The 20,455-nt window shown below is 39.0% G+C and overlaps 1 protein-coding gene and 1 pseudogene across 1 annotated transcript in view; one reads left to right on the top strand and one right to left on the bottom strand.

Moving 5' to 3' along the window:
- CDH8 (cadherin 8) overlaps positions 1-20,455 on the bottom strand; it is a 386,699-nt gene that overhangs the window by 281,934 nt on the left and 84,310 nt on the right. The window lies entirely within an intron of this gene.
- LOC113627246 (thymosin beta-10 pseudogene) lies at positions 17,534-18,005 on the top strand (annotated as a pseudogene).

Here is a 20,455-nt window from a genome sequence, read left to right as displayed (position 1 = left end):
TCATTTCAGAAATAATGAGAATCACAGAGTTATGAGGCATTCAGGTAAACAGATACAGAGTGCTAGAAATGAAAATAATAACAATCAACATGTATCGAACATTTAACACTGTCAAATACTATGCTGTATTACTGCTGCTTAATTTAATCCTCGCATCGAAGGCTAGTAGATAAAGATGGCCAAAATATCACTGGCTTTCTAACAAGACGGAGAAACACTAGATTTGTCACAATCCCTTCAGGGAGATGATGTATGTGGCTGGAAAGAGTAATATGAGAAGTTACTTGAAGTGGGAACCTGACCTCCCTCCCAAAGAGGCATGTTAAAAACGGATTATCACTCTACCCCGCATCTAAGGGAGCTAGGTCTAGTTCATCAGAAGGCTTTTGTCTTGCTGAGTGGGTTATGAGTATGGAGATCCAGAGCTTAACTGCTCAGAGCAGAAGAGACAAATCTGAGGACTGCCACCAGGGGTCCTACTTTTCTGAGCATTTGCAATGTCCTGCTCTGGCTCTAAATAAATATTGAATTAAAAATTCATTTAAGGAACCCATTAAGTCAGACAGAGAAAGACAAATGTCATATGGTATCGCTCACATGTAGAATCTAAAAAATGGTACAAATGAACCTATTTACAAAACAAATAGACTCACAGATGTAGGAAACAAGCTTATGGTTATCAAGGTGGGGATAAATTGGGAGATTGGAATTGACATATACACACTACTATATATAACATAGGTAACTAATAAGAACCTACCGTATAGCACAAGAAACTCTACTCACTACTCTGTAATGAACCATATGGGAATAGAATCTAAAAAAGAGTGGAAATATGTAAATGTATAACTGATTCACTTTGCTGTACAGCACAAACACAACATTGTAAAGCAACTATACTCCAATAAAAATTTAATTAAAAAAAGAACACATTACGAACTTCAGGGTTGTCTAATTCCATAGCCCTTATTCTTAACTGCTAGACAATATTCTTTTTATTACATTATTGTATTATCTTGAAGCAGTTTTAAAATTTGGATGCAAACCGAAACCACGAATCTCTGGGGGATTTTGTAAAATACCAATGCCCAGGTACCATTTCCTTAAATTCTGAATTCATAGATTGAGGTGGGACTCAGGAATTGGTATTTTTTATAGCCTCTCAGGTAATTTTAATGTTTACTTGGATTGAAAACCACTGTTAGGCTGCTCCTGTGTGGAACATAGCTTTTCCAAGCCTAATTAGTGGGTGATTTCCCACTAATGCAATCGGATTTTTTAACCAGCATACGTACACACATGAAACTTTAAAACATGGTTCTGGGCTTATAGTCCGCCAAGACTGGGAGATGAAGAACAGGAAGAGGCTGTTTATGATGACATGTTTTGTGCCACGGAAAGGAGCTTGGATTTGATCTTGAAGACAGAAGGAAACAACTGAAGGACACTAGGGAATGCTCAGATGCGTGTTTTAGAAAGAATCAAACTGATCAATTTGAGATACAGTTCGATTGACAGATGATGTGTCTTACAGTGGACACCAGTGACCAAAGAAACAATCTTTCTGTTTACTATCTGTTACTTCCATATCCCCCACCCCATACACACACCTTTTCTCAAACCCTGAAAAAGTGGCGTAAGCCAGAGGTGAAAGTGAGCAGCGGACAAATGATAGTCAAATTTTTCACAGAGTGAAAAAATTACAGCATTTCAGTGTGAAGAGGTGCCCATGGTGTCATCTATTTTCAAACCTTTGCTAATGATAGAGCTTTATTTACAATGTCTGTAAAGGGACCTAGATATCTTCTCCCAACTAATCAAGCTTTAGGTATAACCTGCAATTCCTAGGAAGTGAACTGCTCCCCCCGCTAAAGAAAAAACCTTCTCTGGGCATTATCTGAACCCAGGAGTCCTGAGTCAGAGGCTGAACATCTAATTGTGTTTCCTTCTTTTATCAAGGGCACACCAGTTCCTAATTGCTTTCTTTATTTCTATTTATATTTTTAGCCTGGAGAAGTGCTAGGAGGATTAATTATAGCAGTTAATGTTTCCATTTCAAAGGAGATGGTACTCTATAAGTACTAAATATTATTAAATTTAATGGAATTAAATTCCTTTAAAATAGACTAATGGCAGAATTCAGTATTTCATTGGTGTCCTGGAAAATTACAACACCTCATGTTGAGTCATCGAGATAAAGTAATGGAGGTTTTTAAAAAATTCCCCCAATCATATATAAAATGATTTCATTCAGTATATATTTCACCACTTCCTAATGAAGCCCAGATCTATGTAATACATCAGTGGCTGTAGACGAGTTGATAAGGAGCGAATTAATTACTCAGTTATCCCAAATGACACTTATTTTACAATATACATGATTTCCATGTTCTTACCAGTCATTTGGAACTGCAATAGTTCATTCAGGGAGAAGAATACCATAAAATTGGAAGTAACCATTCCTTGCAGTTAGATATTAATGAGGAGCCCCGCCCCACTCCCACTCCTGCTGGCATGTCTCTCTGACTGAAGGAGATATATATGCCTGTTTTCTTTTTTCCTCTGCATAATACAGAATCAGAGGCCCTGTTCTTTGGCCACATCTCTGCAATATGCAAATATACCTCCTAAATGTTAGTGTTAGTAAATCATTCGTACCAGGAATAATGTTAAAATGTAAGGTAATAGCAAACAGTTAAGCTGGGAACAGAAACATGACACACATCCATCTGGTAACCTCTTGGAAAATCACAGGTAAGCAAAATCACTCAAATGTCCAAAGATCATTATCTCCATGGGGTTTTCCTTCCCAATGGGTTTTTGTAGAAAAGAGGCAGTACTGAATTGAGGTTAACATGCAGTAGACTGCTTGTGTTTTCAGCTCTAATAAAATCTGTATACTGCATGACCTTCAGCAATTTGCTCCTCTGAAACCGAGATGAGGCTAGTTCAGATCTCCTGGCATTGTTTGTGAAGACTGAATGAGATAATACATGTAAAATATTTAGCATTGTGCCAGCTATTTAGTAAGCATTTAATAAATAATAGTCATTATACTATTACATGCAGTTGTACTGTATAAACATTTCTTTCTGTCACTCAGAAAGAAGAAAGCCAAGAAGATGAAGAACTCAACAAAGACCTCATGTAGGATGAGGCACTAATCCCTTCTTCAGATTCTGAGTTTCTCAATCCCTAGAGGTGATGCTATTTGTCAAATACTGAACACTCTTTAGAACTGTGCTTCAATACGATGTTGGTACTGAAGCCAGAAAATTGAAGAGGTATGAAAAGATGCTTCCACTTATCATAACAATTCAACTTGTTCCCCATAAGAATTAAGGCACAGGGCTTCCCTGGTGGTACAGTGGTTGGGAATCCGCCTGCCAGTGCAGGGGACACGGGTTAGAGCCCTGGTCCGGGAGGATCCCACATGCCATGGAACAACTAAGCCCATGCACCACAGCTGCTGAGCCTGCACTCTAGAGCCCGCGAGCCACAACTATTGAAGCCCACACGCCTAGAGCCTGTGCTCCTCAACAAGAGAAGCCACTGCAACGAGAAGCCCACGCACCGCATCGAAGAGTAGCCCCTGTTCGCCGCGCCGAGAGAAAGCCCACACGCAGCAACAAAGACCCAATGCAGCCAAAAGTAAATAAATTAAATAAAATAAAGAATTAAGGCACAAATTTCAATTCAGGGAATATCTGCAAACAAAATATGGCTTTCCTACCTAAAGGAGAAAAAGTTTTCGGGGAAAAGTTTATTACCACCTAATCTTTCTGATTAGGTGATCTATTATGGTATAGATTTGTAGAAACAATTCTAAATTCAAATAAACTATATTTGGAGATGGGGAATCATTATTTTTCCTCCTTTGCAGATTTTATTCTGACAGCTAAGGTTAATTTGTGCCATCATTGGGAAAATTTTCATCAGGTAACTTTTACTCTGATGTTTGAAGAATACAGCTACTTATTTCATAACATGACATAATTTATTAGCATTCCAGTTAAAAACATAATTTATCTATAACCTTCAAGTTTATTATTTATATTATACCTTCCTAGTAGCTAATAAATCATTGGTAATTGACTTTAATACCAAAAAGCTAAATACTAAGCCCTTCCATAATGTGAAAATGATGGGCTATGCAAACAGATCTGCCTCTCCTGCTACTTATAACGTTAGAGAAAAAGGCTAAAGGTTTAGCAATTTGGAGAAAGATGTGAAATAACATTGTAAGTAACTGTAACTAACTGAATATCTGTCATTTTCAGGAACATAAGTGTCACGCTGCATAAATAAGAAGCTGAGACTCCAAGAGTTTTAAGAAACTTGTGCAAGAGAACACTGACTTCAAATGATGGGACAGGGATTCAAACCTGAACTGTCTGGCTCATAAAACATCCTCCTCCTCCCAGCACTCCTCTTGCAACCCCCATAAAAGAGGTGAACTCCCTTGCTTAGCATAGCTTTTTATTTATTCATCAATTTTACCACATCACAAATAATAAACATCAAAGAGATACTAAAAGTCAGTCCTTGAGTTATATTTCTTGGATAGTTCATAGATTTCTGTTACATAAATGAAGAACATATTAAAAATAATAAATCTACCCTTTATCTCCTTTTCCATCTTTCTTATGTCAAATGGTGAACATCAACATAAATGAGTCACCACAGGATCGGATCTTACTGTGCTCCTTGCCCCATCTAATATTTATTTGCACATTAAAGATCTCATTACTAGCCTGAATTGGTTTCTGAATATGTGTGCTCTTCACCAGGGCCAGAGTTTCCAGCCTTGTTGGGGAGAGCTATGCTAATGGGTTGTTTTATCTTCCAAAAAAAAAAGGCCCAGAACAGAGGCTGTTGGAATCCCTAATGTCTCTCTGGGTCTGATGTAACCACGGCTGATTCAACAGCAACTTCTTGGCAAGAAGATGCCATGTAGAACACCCCAAGTGATGCCCTCTTCCCTGTCTTTTATATCTTTCAAGAATTACAAATTTAAGTTTTTAGGAGTCTCAGATCTTAAGGACAAGAGAAACACATGCATAATAATGATAATAAAAATGGTAATAATGATAAACTAATAGCGAGAAAATGTTGGCAAATCAGGGAGTCACAAGCGAGCATATTCATCTTGTACCGTTTGAAAGGCCCATAGAACTCCATCAGGTTAAACTTGACAAAGAAAAATACACAGTAATTTTACAGTGATGCAACACTGTTTTCCAAGAGTTATAACATAATCCATAAGAAAAATAAGCAATTGAGGCCGACTGCATTTATCTTTGGTTCTCATTTTATTCATGAGCAGCCTTAAGAGACAGTCTTGGTTGTATGGTGAAATTTCCAGAGAAATGCGGCCAATACCTTTGATTATTTTCTTTTTCCTTTTTGGGAAGTTAAGATTTCTTCAAAGCACTCTTCAAAGAGCTCCTGCTTTGACTCCAAATGATTTTCATTAAAATAAAGGTAACAGCAAGTAAAACAAAGAGTCATATTCTCCTTGAAACACTTTCTTTTTCTTCATGTCCAAAACATTTCACTTTCCAGGCTTATAATCTTCCTCTCCTCCACAGATGCACCCTCCTTTTCCAGAACCCAGAAGGCTTGGAGTTCCCTCCTGAAGTCCTGTCCTCAATCTTCTCTCTCTATTTACACACTCTACTTAGGGGAGCTCATCCTATCTTCTGCATTTATTTCAATGGCAATAGCCTCAAAATGTGCATGTTCTGTGAAAGACCTGCCTCTAGACCCCAGACTCATATGCCCAACATTGTGCTTGACAGTCCCACATACATACTCCCAAGAAATCTCAGTGTCACCATGACCCAAGCAGAACCCTCAATCCCTTGAACTCTCCTTTACCCACAATCCGCTCCTCATTTCAGGAAGTAGCAACACCATCTACCCAATTGTTCAAAGCAAAAACCTAGAAGTCCTCCTGGTCCCCTCTCTTCCCATAAGTCCTACATCCAAATGAAGTGTTGCCACATCCTCTAAACAATATCCCTAAACTGTCCTGTTTCCTCATCTCCACTGTTACCCACATCCTCAGACCAGTGAAATATCATCCCTTGATTGGCCCACATAAGGGTCACCTAAATGGTCTCCCCTCTTCCACTTTTATCTCCCTAAAACCCTATCTACATATCATTGCCTGAGTGATTATTTTGAATATATATATATTTCAAAATATGTATATAAAACATGTTGTTGTCCCTAGTTTAAAACTCTTCAATACTCACCCAACACATTTAGAACACATTTAGAAAATAAGCTAAACACCTTATCTCAATCCATGAGAACCTATTAACTGACCTTGATCTTACACTCCAACCTGATCTCATAATACTGTACTCCTAGCTCACCACTCCTCAGCCACCCTACATTACTTTCTGAACCCTACAAGTTCATCTTGTTCCCTGCTAAAGGCACTTGCACCAATTCCTCTTTTCTATCCATGGATGGATACTTCTTGTCATTCACATCTTAGCTTTAAAAAAAATCGCTAATTCAGAAAAGATTTTCCAGACAAACCAAACTAGTTACCTAGTCATTCTACATTACGTGACTCTGTTTCATCTTATTTTCTTACTCTCCAATCTCAAATAGTAGAACGTGAGCTTCATGAGAGTAGACGATTTACCTATCTAGCTAGTTTGTACGTTGGTGGCTGGGAGTGTCTCACCAATATAAAGTGCTGTGTAATAGACTGCTGAATAAAAGAACAAATGAATGGAGACAAACACAGTGGTAGTAAAATGCATTTCCATCATCTAGACTGTAGACACTTGAGAGAGATAAAATTTGGAGGATGCCTACTGTCCTCTAGATTAGCTTGGGATTCAGAATAGCTGTTTGCAGCTCAGTTTCATGCCAAGATGGTACTGAGCTTTTGACAGAGTGGCCATCCTACTCTTAGTCAAAACCTAGCTGCATACATTGACCAAATAATCCCTCACTACATCTGGGTGAGAACTGGATTTATTCAGATATATAAGACACTCAACAGAAGTGTGTTGAATGACTGTTTATTCTATTTTCCATGTACTGTTTGTTTGAAAAGTATAAATATACTTGAGACATAACCCCTTTTCTCAGCTCTCATAATTTAATGGGAGTAGTAAAACAATAAATAGAAAGTGAAATTATATTATGGAGCCCAGAGGCTGACCACAGAAGATTTCTTTTGTATAAGTGAATGCCTCATCTCATTCTCGAAGCAACATAGGGTTAAGTGAGAACCAAGAAAAATGGAATCAGGGTTAGTGTCAACCAAAGAAGAGAGGTAAGTTACCAAAGCCTGTGGAGGAAAAATCTAAATAGAGAGAGGTAGACACAGGACTTACACAGCATAGCATAATGGTAAAGAGTAGATGCTCTAAGATCAGGCGGAACTGGATTTGCATTCCCGGTTTACCCTATACATATATATGTATACACGCGAGCCTCTTTGGGGAAGTTACTTATTTTCTCCTTCTATAGATGAGAACAATGAAGGCTTTGAGAACATTGCTCATTCCCTCAGAGGAGTGTTGTGAGGTTGGAATGAGACAATAATAAGTGTAAAGCATGTAATGCCACATTCCCTAGCACTTGAGTGGCCGGTAAGTGTTTGCAACACTCAACTGAAAGGCATAGAGCGACAAGAAATGAGTTGAATGTTGATTAGCATAGAATCTATAATTCTTGCTAGCTTTGGACTAAGATACTTGTAACACAAAAATAAACCTCTACTCTAAGAGTTCTCAGTCGTTTCTTCCTAAACACTGCTGGAGGAGGTGCCACTGTCCATTTGATGCTCAGTATAGCAGTTTGAATATTGCCTTATTGGCTGTGTCACCTTTTCCAAATTATTTAAGCTTTCACTCCTTCTCCTTTTAAAACAGGAATAATGTTGCTGTCTGATTGATTAAGTTGTTCTGAAGACTTAATGAATCAGATGTATGTAAAGCACGTATAGTTTAAACGATATTGATATCTACATATTCACAATCAATAGAAGCAATGTTCCAGGTATGGTTCTCATTTCCTCATATCCTAGACAAGGCTTCTCCAATTTAAAGAGTCTGTCAATAAGATAAAAACAGAAATGAAAGTAAAATGTTTATATATATATATGTATATGTGTATATATATATATATATATATACACACACACACACACACACACACACATACACACACACATAATTAAAGTCCTACCAATGTTAAAAGAAAGACAAAAGAAAACATGGTCCAAAACCTAAGAAAATAGGTTCAAAGAAAAGCAAGCTTATCAGATTTATTGCAGTGGAGGACTAGATACTGTGATCCATTAGGAAGAAAATTTGGCTTTTGAGTTTCACAATCTGGGTCTGAACTGAGGTTTTATTCCTATGAGCTATGTGATATTAGCACATGCTTAAGCTCTCCGAGCCTCCTTTAAATGTTTTTTAAAGAAGACATGAAAATACCCACTGTTCAAGATGGTTGTGAAGATTAACTACAATAGTACATGAGAAATGTGCTCTATCTTTTTAACAGAATGTGCATCTAGATGGTCACAAAGTCTGTTTCTCTATTAGAATTACTATCACTGCCCAGAGAGGGGTGGTAGGTGGCATGATGCTCACACCTCAATCAGTCCTGCCAAAAAGTCAATTTCATTTTGAACCTAGATGCATGATAAAAAAAAACAGGGATTCAAGTTTATCCATGCGGATATGTCACCACCCTTACCCCTAAAGCTTACCTAAACTCATAAGTGATGTGAATCTCTGGGAGCATCCTTACTCAAAGGTCAGCTGTGAAGGCTAAGTTTATTTAAGAGTTAAGAGCAGAAACTTGAAGAGGAATAATACCTTCTGTAGGAATTCCAAGCTCAGGGAGTCATCGGCAAAGGCTGAGAGATTAGCTTCAAGGAAAATAGCTATTCCAAGACACTGAGGAGAAATTAGAAACAACCAGCTGGTGTGAATCAAGAGAAATATGTTGCGAAAAGGTGGTGGAGCCAGCTGCTTACAGAGAACTAGACTTTCTAACAGCTTTCTCAGGCATGGTGATTTTTTATGTGTGTTGTGTGTATGTGTGTGTGTGTGGGGGGGGTTTCATTATTTCCTATTTTTTTTTAAATCCTTTGGAAAACTGTACAATGAATGGCTGTAAAATGTGAAAAGAAACGTAGCTGAATCAAAGGATGTTTTGTGATTTCCCTTCATTTTAATAAATCACAGGCAGAATGGATTTTAACATCTTCAAAATCAGAGTACCTGTTAAAGGACTCTGAAAGAATGAGTCCACGGCCCTACTTTAAATCTTCTACCACCCACTGTGAATCCCCAAGATCCCACGTGTACACACACACACACACACACACACACACACACGGAATCTGAATCATCCTCGTGCACTAAGACCTGCTCCAATGCTGTGGAGATTACAAGGCTTTCTAGCTAGTGGTACTTTTGCTTCTTAAGATTTATCCAAAAAATGAACAGCCGCACAAAATGTCTGAACAAGACTGGAAACTCTTCTTTTTCTTTTTTTTTTAACATCTTTATTGCAGTATAATTGCTTTACAATGGTGTTTTAGTTTCTGCTCTTTAACAAAGTGAATTAGCTATACGTATACATATATCCCCATATCCCCTCCCTCTTGTGTCTCCCTCCCACCCTCCTTATCCCACCCAGCTAGGTGGACACAAAGAACCTAGCTAATCTCCCAGTGCTATGCAGCTGCTTCCCATTAGCTATTTATTTTACATTTGATAGTGTATACATGTCCATGCCACTCTCTCCCTTCGTCCCAGCTTTCCCTTCCCCCTCCCTGGGTCCTCAAGTCCATTTTCTAGGTCTGCATCCCTATTCCTGTCCTGCCCCTAGGTTCTTCAGAACTTTTGTGTTGTTTTTAGATTCCATATATATGTGTTAGCATACGGTATTTTTCTCTTTCTGAATTACTTCATTCTGTATGACAATCTCTAGGTCCATCCACCTCACTACAAATAACTCGATTTCATTTCTTTTTATGGCTGAGTAATATTCCATTGTATATACGTGCCACATCTTCTTTATCCATTCATCTGTCGATGGACATTTACGTTGCTTCCATGTCCTGGATAATGTAAATAGAGCTGCAATGAACATTGTGATACATGACTCTTTTTGAATTATGGATTTCTCAGTGTATATGCCCAGTAGTGGGATTGCTAGGTCGTATGGTAGTTCTATTTTTAGGTTTTTTTGTTTGTTTGTTTTTTTGCCGTACGCATGCCTCTCACCGTTGTGGCCTCTCCCGCTGCGGAGCACAGGCTCCGGACGCGCAGGCTCAGCGGCCATGGCTCACGGGCCCAGCCGCTCCGCGGCATGTGGGATCCTCCTGGACCGGGGCAGGAACCTGTGTCCCCTGCATCGGCAGGCGGACTCTCAACCACTGTGCCACCAGGGAAGCTCCTATTTTTAGTTTTTTAAGGAACCTCCATACAGTTCTCCATAGTGGCTGTATCAATTTACATATCCACCAACAGTGCAAGAGGGTTCCCTCTTCTCCACACCCTCTCCAGCATTTATTGTTTGTAGATTTTTTGATAATGGCCATTCTGACCGGTGTGAGGTGATACCTCATTGTAGTTTTGAGTTGCATTTCTCTAATGATTAGTGATACTGAGCATCCTTTCATGTGTTTGCTGGCAATCTGTGTATCTTCTTTGGAGAAATGCTATTTAGGTTTTCTCCCCATCTTTGGATTGGGTTGTTTTTTTGATATTTAACTGCATGAGCTGCTTGTATATTTTGGAGATTAATCCTTTGTCAGTTACTTCGTTTGCAAATATTTTCTCCCATTCTGAGGGTTGTCTTTTCATCTCATTTATGGTTTCCTTTGCTGTGCAAAAGCTTTTAAGTTTCATTAGGTCCCATTTCTTTATTTTTGTTTTTATTTCCATTTCTCTAGGAGTTGGGTCAAAAAGGATCTTGCTGTGATTTATGACATAGAGTGTTCTACCTATGTTTTTCTGTAAGAGTTTTATAGTGTCTGGCCTTACACTTAGGTCTTTAATCCATTTTGAGTTTATTTTTGTGTATGGTGTTAGGGAGTGCTCTAATTTCATTCTTTTACATGTAACTGTCCAGTTTTCCCATCACCACTTACTGAAGAGCCTGTCTTTTCTCCAATGTATATTCTTGCCTCCTTTATCAAAGATAAGGTAGCCATATGTGCGTGGGTTTATCTCTGGGCTTTCTATTCTGTTCCATTGAACTAGATTTCTGTTTTTGTGGCAGTACCAAACTATCTTGATTACTGTAGCTTTGTAGTATAGTCTGAAGTCTGAGAGCCTGATTCCTCCAGCTCCATTTTTCTTCCTCAACATTGCTTTGGTTATTCAGGGTCTTTTCTATTTCCATACAAATTGTGAAATTTTTTGCTCTACTTCTGTGAAAAATGCAAGTGGTAGTTTGATAGGGATTGCACTGAATCTGTAGATTGCTTGTACTATAGTCATTTTCACAATGTTGATTCTTCCAATGCAAAAACATGGTATATCTCTCCATCTCTTTGTATCAACTTTAATTTCCTTCATCAGTGTCTTACAATTTTCTGCATATAGGTCTTTTTTTTCCTTAGGTAGGTTTATTCCTAGGTATTTTATTCTTTTTGTTGCAATGGTAAGTGGGAGTGTTTCCTTAATTTCTCTTTCAGATTTTTCATCATTAGTGTATAGAAATGCAAGAGATTTCTGTGCATTCATTTTGTATCCTGCTACTTTACCGAATTCATTGATTGGCTCTCGTAGTTTTCTGGTAGCATCTTTAGGATTCTCTATGTATAGTATCATGTCATCTGCAAACAGTGACAGTTTTACTTTTTCTTTTCCAATTTGGATTCCTTTTATTTCTTTTTCTTCTCTGATTACTGTGGCTAAAACTTCCAAAACTATGTTGAATAATAATACAGGTGAGAGTGGGCAACCTTGTCTTGTTCCTGATCTTAGTGGAAATGCTTTCAGTTTCTCACCATTAAGAAACATGTTGGCTGTGAGTTTGTCATATATGGCCTTTATTATGTTGAGGTAAGTTCCCTCTATGCCTACTTTCTGGAGGGATTTTATCATAAACGGGTGTTGAATTTTTGTCGAAAGGTTTTTCTGCACCTATTGAGATGATCATATGGTTTTTCTCCTTCAATTTGTTAATACGGTGTATCACGTTGATTGATTTGCGTATTTTGAAGAATCCTTGCATTCTTGGGATAAACGCCACTTGATCATGGTGTATGATCCTTTTAATGTGCTGTTAGATTCTGTTTGCTACTATTTTGTTGAGGATTTTTGCATCCATGTTCATCAGTGATATTGGCCTGTAGTTTTCTTTTTTTGTGACATCTTTGTCTGGCTTTGGTATCAGGGTGATGGTGGCCTTGTAGAAAGAGTTTGGGAGTGTTCCTCCCTCTGCTATGTTTTCAAAGAGTTTGAGAAGGATAGGTGTTAGCTCTTCTCTAAATGTTTGATAGAATTCTCCTGTGAAGCCATCTGGTTCTGGACTTTTGTTTGTTGGAAGATTTTTAATCACAGTTTCAATTTCAGTGCTTATGATTGGTCTGTTTATATTTTCTATTTCTTCCTGGTTCAGTCTCGGAAGGTTGTGCTTTTCTAAGAATTTGTCCATTTCTTCCAGGTTGTCCATTTTATTGGCATGTAGTTGCTTGTAGTAATCTCTCATCATCTTTTGTATTTCTGCAGTGTCAGTTGTTACTCCTCCTTTTTCATTTCTAATTCCATTGATTTGAGTCTTCTCCCTTTTCTTCTCGATGAGTCTGGCTAATAGTTTATGAATTTTGTTTATGTTCTCAAAGAACCAGATTTTTGCTATCATTTCATTTCTTTTTCATTTATTTCTGATATGATCTTTATGATTTCTTTCCTTCTTTTAACTTTGGGGGTTTTCTGTTCTTTCTCTAATTGTTTTAGGTGTAAGGTGTTGTTGTTTGAGATGTTTCTTGTTTCTTGAGGTAGGATTGTATTGCTATAAATTTCCCTCTTAGAACTGCTTTGCTGCGCCCCATAGGTTTTGCGTCATCGTGTTTTCATAGCCATTTGCTTCTAGGTATTTTTTGATTTCCTCTTTGATTTCTTCAGTGATCTCTTGGTTATTTAGTAGCATATTATTTAGCCTCCACGTGTTTGTATTTTTTACAGATTTTTTCCTGTAATTAATATCTAGTCTCATAGCGTTGTGGTTAGAAAAGATACTTGATTCAACTTCAATTTTCTTAAATTTACCAAGGCTTGATTTTTGACCCATGATATGATCTATCCTAGAGATTGTTCCATGAGCACTTGAGAAGGAAGTGTATTCTGTTGTTTTTGGATTGAATGTCCTATAAATACCAACTAAGTCCATCTTATTTAATGTATCACTTAAAGCTTATGTTTCCTTATTTATTTTCATTTTGGATGATTCGTCCATTGGTGAAAGTGGGGTGTTTAAGTCCCCTACTCTGAATGTGTTACTGTCGATTTCCCCTTTTATGCCTGTTAGCATTTGCCTTATGTATTGAGGTGCTCCTATGTTGATGCATAAATATTTACAATTGTTATATCTTCTTGGATTTATCCCTTGATCATTATGTAGTGTCCTCCTTTGTCTCTTGTATTAGTCTTTATTTTAAAGTCTATTTTGTCTGATATGAGAATTGCTACTCCAGATTTCTTTTGAATTCCATTTGCATGGAATATCTTTTTCCATCCCCTTACTTTCAGTCTGTATGTGTCTCTAGGTCTGAAGTGGGTCTCTTGTAGACAGCATATATATGGGTCTTGTTTCTGTATCCATTCAGCCAGTCTATGTCTTTTGGGTGGAGCATTTTTTTTTTTTTAACATCTTTATTGGGGTATAATTACTTTACAATGGTGTGTTAGTTTCTGCTTTATAACAAAGTGAATCAGTTATACATATACATATGTTCCCATATCTCTTCCCTCTTGCGTCTCCCTCCCTCCCACCCTCCCTATCCCACCCCTCCAGGCTGTCACAAAGCACCGAGCCAATATCCCTGTGCCATGCGGCTGCTTCCCACTAGCTATCTACCTTACTACGTTTGTTAGTGTGTATATGTCCATGACTCTCTCTCGCCCCGTCACAGCTCACCCTTCCCCCTCCCCATAACCTCAAGTCCGTTCTCTAGGAGGTCTGCGTCTTTATTCCTGCCTTACCCCTAGGTTCTTCATGACATTTTTTTTTCTTAAATTCCATATATATGTGTTAGCATACTGTATTTGTCTTTTTCTTTCTGACTTACTTCACTGTGTATGACAGACTCTAGGTCTATCCACCTCATTACAAATAGCTCAATTTCATTTCTTTTTATGGCTGAGTAATATTCCATTGTATATATGTGCCACATCTTCTTTATCCATTCATCCGATGATGGGCACTTAGGTTGTTTCCATCTCCGGGCTATTGTAAATAGAGCTGCGATGAACATTTTGGTACATGACTCTTTTTGAATTTCGGTTTTCTCAGGGTATATGCCCAGTAGTGGGATTGCTGGGTCATATGGTAGTTCTATTTGTAGTTTTTTAAGGAACCTCCATACTGTTCTCCATAGTGGCTGAACCAATTCACATTCCCACCAGCAGTTAAAGAGGGTTCCCTCTTCTCCACACCCTCTCCAGCATTTATTGTTTCTAGATTTTTTGATGATGGCCATTCTGACTGGTGTGAGATGATATCTCATTGTAGTTTTGATTTGCATTTCTCTAATGATTAATGACGTTGAGCATTCTTTCATGTGTTTGTTGGCAGTCTGTATATCTTCTTTGGAGAAATGTCTATTTAGGTCTTCTGCCCATTTTTGGATTGGGTTGTTTGTTTTTTTGTTGTTGAGCTGCATGAGCTGCTTGTAAATTTTGGAGATTAATCCTTTGTTGGTTGCTTCATTTGCAAATATTTTCTCCCATTCTGAGGGTTGTCTTTTGGTCTTGTTTATGGTTTCCTTTGCTGTGCAAAAGCTTTTAAGTTTCATTAGGTCCCATTTGTTTATTTTTGTTTTTATTTCCATTACTCTAGGGGGTGGGTCAGAAAGAATCTTGCTGTGATTTATGTCATAGAGTGTTCTGCCTATGTTTTCCTCTAAGAGTTTGATAGTTTCTGGCCTTATATTTAGGTCTTTAATCCATTTTGAGTTTATTTTTGTGTATGGTGTTAGGGAGTGTTCTAATTTCATTCTTTTACATGTACCTGTCCAGTTTTCCCAGCACCACTTATTGAAGAGGCTGTCCTTTTTCCACTGTACATTCCTGCCACCTTTATCAAAGATAAGGTGTCCATATGTGCATGGGTTTATCTCTGGGCTTTCTATCCTGTTCCATTGATCTATCTTTCTGTTTTTGTGCCAGTACCATACCGTCTTGATAACTGTAGCTTTGTAGTATAGTCTGAAGTCAGGGAGCCTGATTCCTCCAGTTCCTTTTTTTGTTCTCAAGATTGCTTTGGCTATTCGGGGTCTTTTGTGTTTCCATACAAATTGCGAAATTTTTTGTTCTAGTTCTGTGAAAAATGCCAGTGGTAGTTTGATAGGGATTGCATTGAATCTATAGATTGCTTTGGGTAGTAGAGTCATTTTCACAATGTTGATTCTTCCAATCCAAGAACATGGTATATGTCTCCATCTATTTGTATCATCTTTAATTTCTTTCATCAGTGTCTTATAGTTTTCTGCATACAGGTCTTTTGTCTCCTTAGGTAGGTTTATTCCTAGATATTTTATTCTTTTTGTTGCAATGGTAAATGGGAGTGTTTTCTTGATTTCTCTTTCAGATTTTTCATCATTAGTGTATAGGAATGCCAGAGATTTCTGTGCATTAATTTTGTATCCTGCTACTTTACCAAATTCATTGATTAGCTCTAGTAGTTTTCTGGTAGCATCTTTAGGATTCTCTATGTATAGGATCATGTCATCTGCAAACAGTGACAGCTTTACTTCTTCTTTTCCGATTTGGATTCCTTTTATTTCCTTCTCTTCTCTGATTGCTGTGGCTAAAACTTCCAAAACTATGTTGAATAAGAGTGGTGAGAGTGGGCACCCTTGTCTTGTTCCTGATCTTAGTGGAAATGCTTTCAGTTTTTCACCATTGAGGATGATGTTTGCTGTGGGCTTGTCGTATATGGCCTTTATTATGTTGAGGAAAGTTCCCTCTATGCCTACTTTCTGCAGGGTTTTTATCATAAATGGGTGTTGAATTTTGTCAAAAGCTTTCTCTGCATCTATTGAGATGATCATATGGTTTTTCTCCTTCAATTTGTTAATATGGTGTATCACATTGATAGATTTGCGTATATTGAAGAATCCTTGCATTCCTGGAATAAACCCCACTTGATCATGGTGTATGATCCTTTTAATGTGCTGTTGGATTCTGTTTGCTAGTATTTTGTTGAGGATTTTTGCATCTATGTTCATCAGTGATATTGGTCTGTTGGGTGGAGCATTTAACCCATTTACGTTTAAGGTAGTTATTGATATGTATGTTACTATTACCATTTTCTTAATTGTTTTCGGTGTGTTATTGTAGGTCTTTTCCTTCTCTTATGTTTCCTGCCTAGAGAAGTTCCTTTAGCATTTGTTGTAAAGCTGGTTTGGTGGTACTGAATTGTATTAGCCTTTGCTTGTCTGTAAAGGTTTTAATTTCTCCATCATACCTGAAATGACATCCTTGCTGGGTACAGTAATCTTGGTTGTAGGTTTTTCCCTTTCATCACTTTAAATATTTCCTGCCACACCCTTCTGGCTTGCAGAGTTTCTGCTGAAGTATCAGCTGTTAACCTTATGGGAGTTCCCTTGTATGTTATTTGTTGATTTTCCCTTGCTGCTTTTAATAATTTTTCCTTGTCTTTAATTTTTGATAATTTGATTAATATATGTCTTGGTGTGTTTCTCCTTGGATTTATCCTGTATGGGACTCTTTGCGCTTCCTGGACTTGATTATTTCCTATCCCACGTTAGGGAAGTTTTCAACTATAATCTCTTCAAGTATCTTCTCAGACCCTTTCTTTTTCTCTTCTTCTTCTGGGACCCCTATAATTCAAATGTTGGTGCGTTTAATGTTTTCCCAGAGATCGAGGTCTCTGAGACTGTCCTCTATTCTTTTCATTCTTTTTCTTTATTCTGCTCTGCAGTAGTTATTTTCACTATTTAATCTTCCAGTTCACTTATTCGTTGTTCTGCCTCAGTTATTCTGCTATTAATTCCTTCTAGAGAATTTTTAATTTCATTTATTGTATTGTTCATCATTGTTTGTTTGGTCTTTAGTTCTTCTAGGTCCTTGTTAAACATTTCTTGTATTTTCTCCATTCTATTTCCAGGATTTTGGATCATTACTATCATTATAGTACTAATGTACATTATAATACTATAATTTAGTACATTATAGTACTAAATCATTACTATGATCCACAGCTTTATTACTATAAACATAGTACATAGTACTATCATTACTATGGTCCACAGGATTTTGGATTTTTGTCTCTTGCTGCAGCGACACGAGTCAGAGCACCGGGACCACGGGCTTGGCGCACAACTTTTTGGATTGTTTTAAGAAAATGGCAGAGAAGCCAGACATGGGGGAAATCGCCAGCTTCTATAAGGCCAAGCTGAAGAAGACAGAGACGTAGGAGAACACCCTGCCGACCAAAGAGACCATTGAGCAGGAGAGCAAGCAAAGTGAAATTTCCTAAGAACCTGGAGTATTCTCCACCCCCGTCATCTTGGAGACCCTAGTCGTGATGTGGAGGAAGAGCCACCTACAAGATGGACACAAGCGGCAAGCTGCACTGTGAACCCAGGCACTCCATGCCGATGCCACCGGCCTGTGGGTCTCTGAAGGCACCCTCCAATCGGATTGCCAAATTCTCCGGTTTGCCCTGGGATATTATAGAAAATTATTTGTATGATTAATGAAAATAAAACATACTTCATGGCAAAAAAAAAAAAAAAAAAAAAAACTAAAAAAAAACCTAAATTACATTTAGTACATTACAGTACTAAACATAATTTAGTGTTTTTATAGTAATAAATCCTGTGGATCATAGTAATGAGAGTACTATATACTATGTATTTTCCAAGATTTTGGATCATCTTTACTATCATTACTCTGAATTCTCTTTCAGGTAGACTACCTACTTCCTCTTCATTTGTTTGGTCTGGTGGGTTTTTGCTTTGCTCCTTCATCTGCTGCATATTTCTCTGTCTTCTCATTTTGCTTAATTTACTGTGTTTGGGGTCTCCTTTTCTCAGGCTGCAGGTTCATAGTTCCCATTGTTTTTGGTGTCTGCCCCCAGGGGGTAAGGCTGGTTCAGTGGGTTGTGTAGGCTTCCTGGTGGTGGGGACTGGTGCCTGTGTTCTGGTGGATGAGGCTGGATCTTGTCTTTCTGGTGGGCAGGATCAAGTCCGGTGGTGTGTTTTGGGGTGTCTGTGAACTCAGTATGATTTTAGGTAGCCTCTCTGCTAATGGGTGGGGTTGTGTTCCTGTCTTGCTAGTTGTTTGGCATGTGGAGTCCAGCATTGGAACTTGCTGGCCATTGGGTGGAACTGGGTCTTAGTGCTGAGACACAGATCTCTGGGAGAGCTCCCGCCAATTGATATTACTTGGGGCCAGGAGGTCTCTGGTGGTCCAATGTCGTGAACTCGGCTGTCCCACCTCAGAGGCTCAGGCCTGACACCAGGCCAGAGCACCAAGACTCTGTCAGCCACACAGCTCAGAAGAAAAGGGAGAAAAAGAGAAAGAAAAAAAATGTTTTTAAATAATAGTAAAAAAAATTTTTTAAATTATTAAAATTAAAAAAATAGTAAAAAAACAAAAAAGAAGAGAGCAACCAAACCAATAAAGAAATGCACCAATGATACCAAGCACTATAAACTAAGATAAAAATAAAAATAGAAACAAATCAGTCGCTGAGAGCAAACCCCAAGTCTACAGTTGCTCCCAAAGTCCACCGCCTCAATTTTGGGATGATTCATTTTCTATTCAGGTATTCCACAGATGCAGGGTACATCAAGCTGATTGTGGGGATTTATCCACTGCTGAGGTTGCTGGGAGAGATTTCCCTTTCTCTTCTTTGTTCGCACAGCTCCTGGGGTTTAGCTTTGGTTTTGGCCCCTCCTCTGGATGTAGGTCACCCTCAGGCAACTGTTCCCTGCCCAGACAGGAGGGGGTTAAAGCAGCGGCTGATTAGAGGGCTCTTGCTCATTCAGGCCGGGGGGAGGGAGGGGTACGGAATGCTGGGCAACCCTGTGGCGGCAGAGGCTGATGTGACGCTGCAACAGCCTGAGGTGTGCTGTGTGTTCTCCCAAGGAACTTGTCCCTGGATCCCGGGACCCTGGCAGTGGCAGGCTGCACAGGCTCCTGCCGGGGGGTGGGGGGTGGAGAGTGACCTGTGCTTGCACACAGGATTCTTGGTGGCAGCAGCAGCAGTGTTAGCATTTCATGTATCTGGGGTCTGAGCTGATAGCCGCGGCGCACGCCCGTCTCTGGAGCTCATTTAGGCGGTGCTCTGAATCCCCTCTCCTCCTGCACCCTGAAACAATGGTCTCTTGCCCCATAGGCAGCTCCAGACTTTTTCCCGGACTCCCTCGCAGCTAGCTGTGGCACACTAGCCCCCTTCAGGCTGTGTTCATGCAGCCAACCCCAGTCCTCTCCCTGGGGTCTGACCTCCGAAGCCCGAGCCTCAGCTCCCACCCCCGCCCGCCCCAGTGGGTGAGCAGACAAGCCTCTCAGGTTTGCCCTCTGTACCCCTGTTGCTGCGCTCTCCTCCGTGGCTCCGAAGCTTCCCCCCTGCACCCGCTGGGCGCCAGTGAAGGGGCTTCCTAGTGTGTGGAAACTTTTCTTCCTTCACAGCTCCCTCCCAGAGGTGCAGGTACCCTCCCTATTCTTTTGTCTCTGTTTTTTCTTTTGCCCTACCCAGGTATATGGCAAGTTTCTTGCCTTTTGGGAAGTCTGAGGTCTTCTGCCAGTGTTCAGTAGGTGTTCTGTAGGAGTTGTTCTACATGTAGATGTATTTTTGATGTATCTGTGGGGAGGAAGGTGATCTCCACGTCTTACTCCTCCGCCAGAGAAGGTCCCCCTCTTTTTTATTTCTAAGTGAAAAGTATCTCTATAGGAAATTGTGGAAACTATAAGAATTGAAGATCGTGTACTGCATGGTGCCTAGCAAATTCTAAAGAAAGCATTGCTTTTAATACCTTTATTTACAGTGTTCCTGGAGAGGATATTTAGGAAAAAAAAAAAAAAAAAAAACCTAAATTTTAGAATCAGGCATGTTAGGACTTGAGTTCAATTTCCGACAGCTGGTGCCTGCTCAAACTTCTATTTTCTCCTTTGAAGTAGGTAGGTATGAACACACTTATTTAGTAAATTAGGAAGCTGAGGTTTGAAAGGTACACTATTTGGTATACAACAATTGTGCA

This window comes from Aethalodelphis obliquidens, unplaced genomic scaffold (assembly GCF_003676395.1).
Source record: "Aethalodelphis obliquidens isolate GAN/ISIS:26980383/991018 unplaced genomic scaffold, ASM367639v1 scaffold20, whole genome shotgun sequence".
NCBI classification, from domain to species: Eukaryota; Metazoa; Chordata; class Mammalia; order Artiodactyla; family Delphinidae; genus Aethalodelphis; species Aethalodelphis obliquidens.
The sequence above is the reverse complement of the archived record's forward strand: the minus strand, read 5'-3'. Positions and strand labels throughout refer to the sequence as shown.